Consider the following 15,776-nt stretch of genomic DNA (forward strand, 5'->3'; position numbering starts at 1 on the left):
GCTTTACTCACATGACTTGTTTATGACATAAATGAGTCACCAACAACCAATAAAAAAGTTTAACTTGATGCAATTAAGGCATTTGTCTAAACTATGGTTCAATTGTTATAAGCATTTAGTGATAAACTTTAGAGAATAAAAATATCTCCCAGGTGAATGGGTGAGTTTAAAGTCTCTCTAGTAGACCAAATAAACAGAAACATAGTCTGCACATTTTTATTTCTAAACACCATACTATATTTAAGCCTTAGATTTTTTTTCAGATTTAGGAGTATCATATTAAGAAAACCTATACTTGACAACGTGGAAGAATATGCACACTATGTAGTGATTATAGGTAAAGAAGTCCCGTTTGCATTTAGTCCACTGAACTTCATCCAAATATATACATATACCCACAAACAAAGGAAGAGTTTATGTTGCATTATATTTGACTCACTCACAATAGCAACAAAAGAGAGAGAACACTTTTACTATAGTATCACCTTCTCTGTGAAAGTTTAGTGGATAAAGGGTATATCTTTGTCTGGAGAAATAAGACAGATATAGAATTGTCATAATACACTGTGAATAAGGCAATATACATATCCATAATCAATTAATTTATTTATTTAATAATATGAACTTCAATTAACAGTATCCCATACACATTTCTTTTAAATCACATTTTCATTCTTCAACACATTCTTTCCATTTTTTATTCTATTTCACAGGATTTAGTAACCATGTTTTAATAGTGTGTAATAAAAGTTAATTTTTATTAGTTATTCCTTCTATATGTATATCACATTATACAAACTTTTTTTCTACAGGATCCTCCCTTTTCCATTTAAGATTTCACTTTCCCTCCTCTAGCTTTTATCAGTATTTATAAATGAGATTTCCATGCTTCCATTGACTCTTTTCGTTCTGAGTATTCATATTTCCTCCTGCATCTCTTATTCCTTGCTTCGCTGTACACTCACTGTATTACTGTGTTGCCGCATCTGTTATTTTGTCATATTTCTCTTTGAAAATCCTTATGATGTGCTTCCCTCTCCCTCTCACTCCCTTTTAATTTTTAAAAATAAATTTCAAGCTTTTAAATGTCCGACCATCTCTAACTGGCATGTAGTTATTGGGAATTCATCAAATATTCCCATCCCATATTTAGATACCCCATCATTTATTGTTTCCAGAGATCTACCTTTATATCGCCCATGCAATATTTTTGGTTGAAAGCTTTTCTGTTTGGATGTGGGCAAGTCTGCCTGCATGACTAATCAGGGGTGTGATGAATAACACAAGTCCTTTACCATTGGCCCAGCTGAATCTAGTTGTGATTGGGTGACTAAGTGCAGCTACACAAACCACCTAGGACAACGGCTGAAAGAGCTTGTTGGTGACAACCCACTTAAAACTGGTCAATCCATGGTGGTGCTTAGTTGTCACTTACAGTTGGAGAGTGTTTGGTATAATAGCAGCAGTAGGAGTGATTATTAAAATAATAGCAGGTTATTTAAGGTAACAAAGCAAATCCGTCCTGTCAATTCCTCCCATATACAAGGAGGTGTGGCTATGAAATAATGAGACTGATGCTATAATTTACATTTAATTTTATTGAGTACATTTTAACATAGAAACATAGAATTTGACGGCAGATAAGAACCACTTGGCCCATCTAGTCTGCCCCTTTTTTTATCCTTTAGGCAATCTCAACCCTTTTTGAACCTTAATTCTTTGTAAGGATATTCATATGCCTATCCCAAGCATGTTTAAATTGCTCTACAGTCTTAAGCCTCTATCACTTCTATTGGGAGACTATTCCACTTATCCACTACCTTTTCTGTGAAGTAATTTTTCCTTAAATTTCCCCTGAACCTCCCCCCCTCCAGTCTCAGTGTATGTCCTCAAGTTCTAAGATTTCTCTTCCTTTGAAGAATGTTTTCCTCCTGAACTTTAAGACCCTTGATATATTTGAAAGTTTCTATCATGTTCCCCCTTTCCCTTCTCTCCTCCAAACTATACATGTTAAGATCTTTTAGCCTTTCCGGGTACGTTTTGTGATGTAGGCCATGCACCATTTTAGTTGCCCTTCTTTGTACACTCTCTAATGTATTTATATCCTTCTGGAGATATGGTCTCCAGAACTGGACACAGTATTCCAGATCGGGCTGCACCAATGACCTATACAGTGGCATTATCACTTCTGTTTTCCTACTACTGATTCCTCTCCCTATGCAACCAACCATCTGACTTGCCTTTCTCATTGCTTTGTTGCATTGCTTTCCTGCCTTCAAGTCACTTGAAATAGTGACTCCTAAATCTCTTTCCTCCTCAGTAGTTTCCATTATAGTACCCTTGATACTATACTTAGCCTTTGGGTTTTTGAGACCCAAGTGCATGATTTTGCATTTTTTTAGCATTAGACTGTAGTTGCCACGTTCTTGACCATTTCTGAAGCCTACCTATGTCATCAATCATTTGTTTTACCCCTCCCGGTGTGTCTACCCTGTTGCATATCTTTGTATCATCTGCAAAAAGGCATACCTTCCCTTCAATACCATCTGCAATGTCACCAACAAAGAAATTAAAGAGACCTGGACCAAGTACAGATCCCTGGGGACTGGTAACATTTGCCTTCATAGATTGCACTCCATTAACTACAACTGTCTGTTTCCTGTCCTGCAACCAGGTTCTTATCCATTTAACTGTTTTATAATCCACCCCCACGCTTTCAAGTTTATTTAGCAGTCTGCGATGTGGGACAGTGTCAAATGCCTTACTAAAGTCTGGATATGCTACATCTACAGCTCCCCCTTGATCTATTATTTTCGTCACAGAGTCAAAAAAGTCAATAAGATTTTTTGGCATGATCTCCCACCAGTAAATCCATGCTGTTTTATCTCCATTCCTCTCCTATGTATTCCTCTTCTGCATCCACACACCACTGCATTCTTATTTTCCATTGGTCAAAGCCATGCTGTAGTTTATAATCTGTCAGCTGTCTCAACAGCTCTAACGTTTCTTTCTCTACCTCAGTAACTGATGCAAAATGGGTTGCGTTGAGTACATAAATGACTTTAGGGAAAAGAAAGAAACAACAAGGTGATAGGTCTGGCGAGTATGGAGGGTGTTCTAGCACTGCAATCTGTGAGGGCTGGCTCTTCTGTTTTTTCCTCGCAAGGTATTTAGAACATTTTAGTAGTAAAATTGATTCATTGTTGCATTTTCTAGTACCATGTCTAGAGAACACCCTTGATATCAAAGAAAACAATTAACATGGCTTTGAATTTGGATTTAATTGGATGTGCTTCCTTCATTCTTGGTGAGTGCATGGACTGGCGTTTTGTCTCAGGATCATACTGGAAAATTCATCACAGGTAATAACTTTATCTAAAAAAAGGTGAATCTGCTTGAATTTGATCCAATATGGCTGCACAGATTTTCTTTCTGTTTGTGAGAAGTCTTGGAACCATCTTAGCACAAACTTTTAGTGCAAATCAAGTTTTTATTGCATAACAAAAAGTAAATACATATAACAGCGATACTTTGTACTAGCGTCAGAAACAGTAATCAGGCCAAAGTCATGCTTAATAGTCTGGGGACCAGCAGATAATACACTAGAACAGTTAATCAGACAGTATAAAAAATAATTACTATCCCATGGAGAGAGCAAGAATATAAACAGACCTGGCTTCAAAAAATATAATAAAAAAAAAAAAGCCAAAGTCATTGAACCAAATCCACAGAAAGATCGAAAAGTACAAATAGAACAAAAAGAAATTGATAAAAGGAAGAAAGGAGAGGGGGAGGGGGGTTAATGAAAGACCTGATACGAAACCTGTGAGAAAAAGAAAGAGTAAAATCTATGTGGTTAACCCTAATACAAGAAGTGCCCAGCTGGGGATGGGGATGCTTAGGGGGGCTGATGATGGCTATTAGTGAGGATCTTCTGATATACAGAAGAGTCTTTGAATGTCATCTATCTAAACCAAGTATCCCTGAAACATGTGTAGCAAGTGTCTATAGAGGACATGATGTCGTCCATTTTCATGTAAAGGTCCATCCTATGGAACCAGTCCAGCACCGCTGGAAGGGAGGGTGAGCACCAGTAAACAGGAATAACCGCCTTTGCTGCATTGTTTAGGTGACAGAATAATTATTTTTTTTTGTAGCTTGAGATGGGTCTAGAGAAGAAATGGAAAAGCCAAAACAGCGGGTCAATAGGGACGTCCTCCCCCATTATTGTAGCAGATAGGGAAAGAACTTCCTTCTAATAGGGTTGGATAGCGGGACAAAGCCACCAAATGTGGAATGGGTTACCCACGCCATCAGAGCATCGCCAACAAAAGTTAGTGACACCCAGACCCATTTTGGAGAGGGTGTCGGGCATCTATACCACCTGGAAATTAGTTTATATTGGGTCTCAATAACTAATATGCTAGCAGAGCAGGAATGGGCTAGTTTGAATTTTTTTCCCACTGGTCATCGTCTAGGTCGGCACCCATTTCCTTATTCCACACCTGGGTAAAAGGAGTTAGGGACACACTCGAGTCTGCAATTAGGATGTTATAAATCTTAGAAATAGAATGGGCAGGAGTCTCTGGACTAGCACATAGGCGTTCGAAGGGTGTCAAGACAGAATACAAGGACCTTAAGGGGCCAAACGATTGCAAAAAGTGGCGAACCTGTAGGTAGCTCCAAAAGTCTCTCTGAGACAATCCCCATATAGTTTGTAAATCTGAGAAGGACACAATACCATCCCCACTCACCAGCTGTGCAAAACGAAAGAGGCCCATGACATACCAGGAGTGGAACGCCGTTAAATACAAACCCGGGAAGAATGAGCATTGAGCAAGAAGGAAAGTTAAGAAGACGTCGAGGAAGAGATGGACGGCAATTTCCTGACTGTCTTCCAGCAAGACAAAGTCAGGCCGACAGTAGGATGTGTGTGTGTGTGTGTGTTGGGGGGGGGGGGAGGTTAGGGGGTTAGGAAGAGTGGGGAGCCATGGGGCTAAATCTATAGGATTAGCACAAACTTTTGTCATGTTAAGATCTTGATGCAAAACTTTCCTCACAGTTTCTTTATCAATGTGTACAATGTCTGCTATCACACGGATGCTGAGTCGACGGTAATTTTATCAATTTTCTCTACATTTTCATTTGTTTTTGATGTGCAAGGCCTTCTGGAGCATTTGTCAACTTTGACATCCTCACGACCATTACTAAATTTTTTGTGCCACTCAAACACAAGTGCATAAAGCTGCCTCCGAAGCCTCGGTTAGCATACGGAAAGATTCACTGAGATTTTTTAATCAATTTAACTAAAAATTTGAAGTTAAAACATTGCTGTACTTTGACCTAAGCATTTTTATGATGCACGGGAAAAACACAACTCTTGTAGTATGGTTTATTTTTTTACAAGTACAGTCTAGTTACTTAATAGCCACACCTCATATTCATTCCCTGCTTTATTCTATAAATCTTGAGCGCACAGACAATGAAACATCTGGAACGTCTATCTTTTATTAATACAGACTGGAATGAATGCCAATATAAAACAGCTGTTATTCTCCAGGGTAGATCAATGTACATGTGATAAAATTCAATATGAGACAGAATAAAGAGTGCGGTAAGAAGATATAGGGGGTCATTCTTACCCGATTGCACGCTGCAGTTTTTCGCAGCGTAGCGATCGGGTCAGAACTGGGCATGCGCCGGCGCCGCAGTGCGCCGTCGCATGGCCACCCGTCGCACCGCTACGATCATCTCTGCCTGATTGACAGTGGTCGATGGGCGGGAGGGGGCGAAGCGGCTGCGTTTGGCCGCCGTTTCATAGGCGTGGTCCGGCCAATGCAGGCATGGCCGGACCGAACGGGGGGCGGGCCAGCACCCTAAAGCTGCGCTGGCCGGGAGCTACTCTTGAAGTGCAAAGGCATCGCCGCTGTGCGATGCCTTTGCACTTCTGCAGGGGGGGGCACACTGACATGCGGGGTGGGATAGCCCTGTGCAGGGCGTCCCCACGCATGTCAGTGTGAATGATCGTAGCTGTGCTAAATTTAGCACAGCTACGAGCAACTCGGAATGACCCCCATAAACCTGTAAGGTAAGGCAGTTTTAACACAGCCTGAGAGCACCTCATTAACTGAAGCAATAAATAAAATGGATGATATCACACTTTGACCTGTCACATGGCAAAAAGCAGCTAAGCATAGGCATACAAATGGAGATCTGCATAGAAGAGAGTAGACTTAACCAGCAGAGTGCAGAACATTAACTTGTCACATAAGATCACTGATAAGACAATATGATCTAATAATAGAAGTGCTATGGATACAGTACATTAATAATTAAGTTTTCCTGGTTAGTGTTTGTGATGTAGGCCATGCACCCATTTAGCAGCCTTTCTTGTACAATTTGTTCTTCTGGAGATACTGTATGGCCTCCAGAACACAATGCTATAGATGTCTTACTTATATAGCAGAATAACATCATCTCTCTATGATTCAAGGTTCTTTTTTTATTCCTAGCATTTTAATAGCCTCCCCAAGTTCTGACATACTGGGGTAAATTTACTAAGATGGAAGTTCTATTCAAGATGGGATGTTGCTTATAGCAACTAATCAGATTCCAGGTATTATCTTCTAGAAGGTGCTAGATAAATGATAAAGTAGAATCTGATTGGTTGCTATGGGCAACATCCCATCTTAAATAGAACTCCTGTCTTAGTAAATTTACCCCACTGATTCTAAGAACCCATTTCCTCCCCAGTTGCTGAGAATTCTTTTGTACATAATATAATATTCAGCATTTAGAATTTTGAGACCCGAGTGCATGATGTTAAATGTTTTGGCCTGGAACTGTTGTTGCCCCACATTTTAGCTTTTACGGTGCTTCCTAACTCCTGCCTCCAGGCTGATTTTCCATTACAGTTCTTGTATTTTTTTAGCCTGCCTAAAGCAAAGGTCAGTTACTTTTAGGATTCAACTCACTCAATTGAAATTGCTCCAACTTGACAAAGTGTTGCTTACATATTTGGGTAGCATGGATGGATTAGTAGATAACATTAATGCCTCACAGCACTGATGTCATAAGTTAAATTTCTAGTCATTGACCATCTGTGTGGAGTTTGGATGTGTCAAAGTCGGAAAAATATCATGCTACACGTTGCCATATATCCACCCCATGCACGTGCCTGCTGCACGTGCACATTCTCTCCCGTGCGTGCGGATACTCGCAGCCGCGTGATGGCGCCTCGGCCATGCGCTCGAGCGCGTGGTATGTGCATTTACGGTAGAGTTTGTGTGCGTCTAGCGGGCGACTCAATCGTTAAATAATAAAACCAAATAGTATGTTTTATAGATAATGTTCCCCTTAATAATGACTGTAGGTTTGTTTAATGTAAATGGTCGCTGGACAGAGGAATTCCTCTTTGTATGGTACGAAGGGTCAGACAGGGTTTGAACAGCTGTGTCTGGTACCTAACTAAAGAACATTTTAGTAGAAACAATCCGGTGCTGGTTAGGTAAAGATTAATCGCTCCTGCGTATATATATGGCCATTAGTATTTTCTGGACATTTACTATATTTGCGATTCATTACCCATGCGGCGGGAATCTTCAGATTCCCTCCCACCTGAGCAGTTTGATATAGTCGCAGCCCACCTGTTCAAACTAACCTATGACCTTTTGTTATGATGCAGGGAGACATTCCTGTGTCCAATGAACAATGAGATTATAGGTCCCTTTGTAGTATACTGTACTCAGTGTATATAAGATCAGCCAGCCTGGGCAGCTCTCTCACTCTCCACAAACGGTTTTCATCTTGACTAACTTGGAGCTGGTACCAGAAAGCTGCGCAGCGATCATTCCCAGTGTGTGTAAGTAATTCTCTGCAAACCAACTTATTCTCTGTTTGTATTGGCCATTCCCTCTCTCTCTGTTATAGTATAAGTTTGTGACGTTATTGTATATTTCTGTCTAGATATTCTGTTAGAATTATATGTTAGTTTGTAGTGTATGACTTGTAAACTGTTTCCCCTTTTCAATATAACTAAAAGCTTGTTAGTAAAGGTGTTGGAACCTTAGCAAGGTATCGTGTGTTCATTACATTGCAGAGGGTAATAGGAGCGTCTTGATCGCTCAAATCAGCTTTAGCATTAACAAGGTTAAGCAGCGTTATATCGCTACAGTATTTCAGTACAAGGTTTTACAGCATAAGAGTATCCTTTCGGTGTGTTACATTCAAGGTTTACTGATTGTCATCCTGTGAGCGTCTGCGCCGCTCGTGTTCTCCTCGTGGACTCGAGCGTCCGCTACGCTGGTAGCGTAGCATTACGGTAGTCGCCCGCCTATAGCGTGCTCGACACCATGCATTAAGCTGTGAACGAGCGCGTCGCATGTGCGTCTCGATCACGGCTGAGCGTATGCTACGCTAAGTGCGTACCCTTACGGTACCCCATACGCCAATTGCGTACTGTGTCTCTTACCCACTATTGTGAATGTTGGAAGATAAATAGTTAGCTTTATCAATTGGCGGTTCATCCGTCCTCCACATATCCGCACTAGCGAACACAGACTTTATCTGTCAGCAAGGGCGGGAAGGCAGTATCCCTTCGTATCGGGATACAGTAGTGCTGGCTAGATAAGCGTCTGTTTCGCTACGTTGAAGGAGTGCTGGTGGAATCCGGAACCGGAGGTAAGAACAATACGCTAGTGTCTTTTAAAAAACTGTTTATTTCTGTTTTGCGTACACACACGCACGCACGCACACACCTGTATTTCTTTTAATTTGTGTATTCTCACATATCACTTTCCTGGTTGCCATTTCACAATTGATAACGTGCTGAGAAAGATTTGTTGCTATTGGTAGTTAAAGAGTAAAGATAATACATTAAGAGGTAATTTGTAAAACACGCACGGCTTGCCTAAGATACAAGGAAGTTCGGTGTGGTATTCGGTAGATGATTACAGTTAACGATCATCTACATTGATATAAACGTGTTAAATTGTATTTCTGTGGATATACCTGGCTGGCGTACACGTGTCTCTAACAAAGGGCGGGACTAGTGTACGCGACGCAAGGGCCGACGCACGGAGCGTATATTACGCAACGGAGCGTCTGGGTACGCCTACATAATACAAATCACACAATAGTATTGTTTTAGTTAAGCGATAAGGTGGCAACGCGATAATAGCGCAAATCGATCTCAGTGTCCAAAATTTTAAGCTAATAGATCCTTCTCTAGATGTAACTCCTCGGGATTAGCCTGCGATACTGAATGAAAGGGATTTCTGCGCAGAAACGAAAGTAAAGAGTATATGAGGTGAAAGAGTGTGTATACATATATATATAAGTTTCTAATTTTTTGGGTTGAACCAAAGGAAATCATCGAGTTCTCGTGAAGGTACATACGTGTAAGTGACTGCACGGTGGCTTGGGAGGCATCCCTTGTTAAACATTTAAAAAAGAGCATTAGAGTATAGCAGACCAGGAGGTCTACTGTAGCACAGACCAGGAGGTCCAGGTACAGCAGACTAAGAAGTCCGCTATAGATAAAGAGTAAAAGAGCACAACACCAGAAAGGGTTGGTGCGGTACCCATATAGGCCATTAAGCTCAGGCTGAAGGAATTCGCAGCCGCAATTTTCGATTCCACTGGTCGCTCCGCACATAAGATTAGTTGCTTATGTGCAGAACGATTGTACCGCACGTAATTGTGTGCATTAGTTAGTAACTTGACCCAGTACCATTTGCGTATGCTAGAGGGGTCATAAACGCTATTTGTACATTCTAACGTGATTTGTGTAATTTTTTTTATTTTAAGGGAAGTTCGCTGGTCACTTGGGAACTATCCAACAACCAATAGTTACTGGAAAGGGTTAAGTGCTCTTCGGATCACACCCACATGTTCCAGTAAATAGAGGTTCAGGTCGCAGGGGCCCTAGGTCGAGTACGCCAGCGCTAGGGCAGTGTGTGGGCATATTGGTCGACGTGGGCGAGTGAGTGGAGTACTCGGTAAACTTCCGCCGCCGGCCTACCCCGGACATCTTGGTTTTTGTAAGGGTTCGCTGAAGACCCTGATTTGAAGGTCAGAGGTAGTGAAAGCAACACCTGCAAAGATGGGGGCCAGTTGTTCAGGTAGGGGGCGATCAACCTCGGTTCGGGTTGACTTAGTAAACCGACCAATCGGGTCAGCAAGGTATGTAATGTGTGAGAAATACGGTTCACACACAGAAGTTTTGTGCGATGAATGGGAAAGAATGACTGTGCACGATGGGGAAAAGTTCCCATGGGTAGGCAGTTTTAGTCCCGAGGTGTTACAGAATCTAAGGAGAAGGATATGTCTCATTAAATCTGCAAAGAGACGGATCAAACATTATGATTATTTACAGTTATGGCAACAGGAAGGTGAAATACAAAGAGGATTGGCTCAAGCGGGTGGATCTAACCCTATCAGAAAACTGATAGCCACCGCGCCACCTCCACCATACATAACGGGAGAGAAGGTGGTTGCAGATAATGGCACACTGGTGAATGATAAACATGCACTTAGTAACTGTATAAATGTTAAGACTAATGTAACCAAGATTGTTGATGCTAATGTTAACCCATGCAAGCTGTACCCTGTTTTATACTTTCCCCAGGATTGTGACCAAGAGGATGAACCAACAACAATATCGGCACTCTCTCTAGCAGCCACCATAGCAGAAACAACAGTGGGCACGGCCCAACCCGTAAGACTAGTATCAAAGGCCCCTAGTGAAGGGACAGGTGAGATTGTATCAACTGGTAAGTACGGCACCATACAATATGCTGAAACCATTTCACCACATGCTGTAGAATCTACTCAGAATGATGTTATTGGACTTAATCCCATTAGGGTAATTGCAGTGCCAAATGGGAAAACTGACACTTCAGGAGTCACTCCTCTCAGACACATCGCTATGCACTGCCCCTTTTCCCGAATGGAATTAAGATCAATGGTGTCTGAATTCCCTGATCCTAGGAAAGATCTAGTTGCAAGCCAGGAATACATTAGAGAGCTAGGAAATACTGTGGAGCCCAATAACATAGACTGGCAGATATTGCTGAGGGCATGTTTACCCTCCAATGTCGACTCAGCGAGATTTTTAGCTGACTGTAAATTAGATGAAGATGTACCCCTTACGGATGTGTACAACCAAGATAATGTAAAGAGAATAAATTTACAGTTAAAAGAGTATTTTCCAGCTGTTGTCAAATGGAACAAAATTTTCTCCATCAAACAGAAAGAGGGAGAAACAGCAGCTGATTATTTTCATCTGGCACTACAGGATATGGCTAAGTATACAGGCATAGAAGACATTAAGACAAATGTGAATCATAGAGAAGTAGCAGTATCTGTGTTAATGGATGGTTTAAAGGAAGTATTGAGGACGAGGGTACAGACCACCCAACCATGTTGGCGAGGTCTGTCGGTGGCTACTTTGAGAGAGGCCGCTATTGATCATGATCGGAATATCACCAGACACAGGGAGTCGCAGAGTGATAAGTTAATGGCCGTAAGTATACAGGCCCTGACCACAAGGCCACCTCAGTATAAATCTCAGACCCCTGTGGGTAAGTCAAATGTGGTAACTTGTTATTACTGTCATAGAGAGGGACACTATGCACGAGACTGTAGATCAAAGAATGCACAAAAATCATATCAACCCCCTAGACAACGACATGACACACGAAATTGGGATCAAGGACCGCAGAGACGGAGTTATGAGCCACACGCAGGGGAAACAAAAAAGTATCCCCCAAAAAGAGACTGGCAAGTCACTGATAGATCCCATTTACCCCCTTCACAGGTAATAGCTGCCAGCGCAATGCAGGGAGGCCACCACGCACCATAGGGGCGAGGCCACACCTGTAATCTGCAGCCAGTAAAATTAATTGCGAACCTTGGAAGTGAACCCGAGGTCACAATTGATGTAGCTGGTAAATCTCTAAATTTCCTTGTAGATACGGGGGCGGCCAAGTCAGTGATAAATTCGACCGTGGGCATGAGAACCACTGGTAAAACAATTCCAGCCATGGGAGTAACAGGAGTAGTACAGCACTACCCTTTAAGCAAACCTGCAGAGATTACGATAGGGCCTTTGCATACCAAGCATTCTTTTCTGCTGGCTGCATCGGCTCCGACTAATCTCCTAGGGAGAGATTTACTGTGCAAAATGGGATGCGTCATATACTGTACTCCTGAAGGTGTGTTCTTGGACATACCCGAAAACCACGCTCAGGAAGCGCAGGATATGCTAGACTCCCCAACAAGATTAATGTCACACACTGCTGTTGTAAATAGGTGTCCGTCCAAGGTAGAGGAAATGATTTCCCAGATACCGGAATCACTTTGGACCAAGGATGGACAAGACACTGGATTGATGGCAAACGTATCCCCAGTAGTTGTGCAAGTAAAAGATGGTAGGATAGCTCCAAAAATCCCACAATATCCTCTGAAGCCAGAGGTGGAGTTAGGAGTCTTCCCTGTAATAGAGCGCTTGCTGCAACAGGGCATTCTGGTAAGAACGTCCAGCACTGCCAATAGTCCCATCTTCCCTGTTAAAAAGAGTGGGGGGAGGGGTTACCGATTAGTGCAGGATCTAAGAGGGATCAACAAAATAGTTGAGAGTCAATTCCCCGTAGTACCAAATCCAGCTGTCATCCTTATGCAAATCCCTCCCACTGCCAAATTTTTCACTGTGATTGACCTCTGCTCCGCTTTCTTCTCGGTACCTCAGCACCCTGACAGTCAATACTTATTCGCATTCACATACAGAGGAGTTCAGTACACTTGGACTCGATTACCACAAGGTTTCATAGACAGTCCAAGTATTTTCTCACAAGCTCTGCATGATTGTTTACAGTCTTTCCAACCAGAGAGTGGATCAATATTGATACAGTACGTGGACGATTTACTACTGTGTTCAGATTCACTGGAAGCGTCCCTGAGAGATACGAAACAACTCCTGTTTCATCTTTCAGACACAGGACACAAGGTTTCCAAAGATAAGTTACAATTATGCCAGACCCGTGTGAAGTATTTGGGACACTGTCTAACACAAGGACTGAGACACCTTACCGCTGATAGAATTCAAGCAATTCGTGACATGACCCTGCCACAAACCCAGCAACAGATTAGAACGTTTTTAGGAATGTGTGGGTATTGCCGTAACTGGATCCCAGGTTTTTCCATACTGGCCTTACCTTTGCAGGAGATGGTCTCATCAAGCAAACCTGATCGGATTTCGCACACAGACGAATCTGAGATGGCATTTGAGAGACTTAAACAGTGCCTAACGCAGGCACCAGCATTAGGTATGCCTGACTATGGGAAACCCTTTGAGCTGTACGGAACAGAGAGTGCTGGGTGCGCAGCAGGTGTCTTAACCCAGAAGCATGGTGATGCCAGCAGGCCGGTAGCCTACTATAGCGCTCAGCTAGATACGGTAGCGCAATCCCTCCCCACATGCTTGCGAAGTGTTGCAGCAATAGCATTGCTAGTCACAAAAAGCGAAGATGTAGTGCTAGGACACAACCTCACAATTCATACACTACATGCAGTGTCAGCCTTACTGAATTCTGCCCAAACCAGACACGTCTCATCAGCGCGGTTTACAAGATGGGAATTGGCATTAATGGCCCCCGTAAACATCACCATAAGGAGATCCAGCGCATTAAATCCTGCAACGTATCTCCCAGGTGTGCCTGGACAGGCACAAAGGGTGGAGGATGAGAGTGATGGTGAAGGAGGATTTAATACAGGGGATGACACGCATGATTGTATGGAATATTTGACCCAAAATTTCACGGCAAGGCCTGACATCAGTGACAACCCACTGGAAGATGTAGATTTTACCTTCTACACTGACGGTAGTTGTCACAGACAGACGAACTCGGGAGACTTGTGTACTGGATACGCAGTCGTAGATGACCAAGGTACCATAGAAGCAGAACCGCTAGGCCCACCTCACTCAGCACAAGTTGCTGAACTGGTTGCCCTAACCAGAGCATGTGAATTGGCTAAGGGCAAATCAGCCAACATTTACACAGATTCTAGGTACGCCTTCGGAGTAGTTCATGATTTCGGAGCCCTATGGCGCCTCAGAAATTTCATGACGGCAGCTGGCACACCCGTAGCGCATGCAGCCCACATCAAAAGACTTCTAACAGCGATACAGGAACCCGACAGAGTGACTGTTATCAAGTGTAAAGCTCACACATATAGCCAAGACCCGGTATCACTTGGTAACAGCCGAGCAGATGAAGCTGCTAAATCAGCAGCCGGTAACCCCATACAAACAGATAGTACACGACTGATGGTATTTAATACTGTAAACACACAGAAATTGTGTGAAATGCAAAATTTGTGTTCCCCACAGGAAAAGGCAGTCTGGAGGTCAAAAGGATATGGCCAGGAGTCCTCAGGACTCTGGACAGATGGACAGGGTAAACTAGTGGCACCCAGAGGATACCTTCCAAGTCTAGCGGAAGCAGCACACGGGCTGACTCATCTAGGCAAAGAAGGAATGTGTAAGCTAGTAAGAGCTTATTGGTGCGCCCCAGGATTTTCCTCCCATGCGGGTAAAAGAGCAATGACATTCTCACCTGCTTGAGGAAGAATATCGGAAAGGCAATACCGACAGAGCCATCCCATATCCCTCCGACAGATGGCCCTTTCCAGGTAATACAGATTGATTTCATACAATTGCCACCTTGTAGAAATTTAAAGTATGTTTTGGTCAGTATTGATGTGTTCTCAAATTGGGTTGAAGCATTTCCCACGGCCACAAATACCGCTGTATTTACTGCAAAGAAAATTGTGCAGGAATTTGTGTGTAGGTACGGTATCCCTAGAATAATTGAAAGTGATAGGGGTACCCATTTCACAGGTGAAGTCTTTCAAACAATGTGTAAGTTGATGGGAATTAATAGTAAGCTGCATACTGCGTACCGCCCCCAGGCAAGCGCGAAGGTGGAAAGAGTAAACAGCACTATTAAAAATAAATTGAGCAAGGTAATGACTGAAACAGGACTGTTATGGCCTTAAGCTTTGCCAATCGTACTATACAGCATCAGAACCACTCCCAGGTCCCCTCTAAATCTGTCTCCTTTTGAAATTCTGTTTGGTCGACAACCCCATGTTATGATTAACCCCCAGGATGATTTGAAATGTAACAATGAAGTAACCGTAAAGTACTTGGTTAAGATGAGTAAGCGATTGAGGAATCAGAATGATAATCTAAAGTTGGTGATTCCTGATTTGCCAGACAGTAATTGTCATGACATTGAACCTGGGGATTATGTAATGATACGGAATTTTCTACGCTCAGGTTGCCTTATTGACAGATGGGAAGGACCATATCAAGTCTTATTGACCAGCACAACTGCTTTGAAGGTTGCCGAGAGAGAGACTTGGGTCCATTCGTCTCATTGTAAAAAGGTCACTGACCCAGAGAGGTCCCGTGATAAAGAACAGACGGTAGAGGTTGTATCACTAGAGTGTCTGTTCAGGGAGGATTGAGACGACACCTGAGCGCTGAGAATAACAAGACCGGAAGCTTGTCGAGCCAGATTTCTTTTTCCCATTTGTTATTTTCTCCAGTTCCCACCTCCCTCCTATTTCCTTCCCCCCTTCTTATTTTTCTCCTTTTACTCCTCTAAGATGGACTTGCCCCAAGAGACTGTGATCCGGATTTTCCTGTTGACCATGATGTTGACCAGAGCAGTCTGTTTCGGTGAGAGTACCATGGAGGTCGAGAAAGGATC

The 15,776-nt window shown here is 42.7% G+C and overlaps 1 protein-coding gene across 4 annotated transcripts in view; it reads right to left on the minus strand.

The window, feature by feature from the left end:
* Positions 1-15,776, minus strand: part of TPO (thyroid peroxidase) — a 255,440-nt gene that overhangs the window by 46,079 nt on the left and 193,585 nt on the right. The window lies entirely within an intron of this gene.

This window comes from Pseudophryne corroboree, chromosome 4 (assembly GCF_028390025.1).
Source record: "Pseudophryne corroboree isolate aPseCor3 chromosome 4, aPseCor3.hap2, whole genome shotgun sequence".
In the NCBI taxonomy this organism is placed as follows: domain Eukaryota; kingdom Metazoa; phylum Chordata; class Amphibia; order Anura; family Myobatrachidae; genus Pseudophryne; species Pseudophryne corroboree.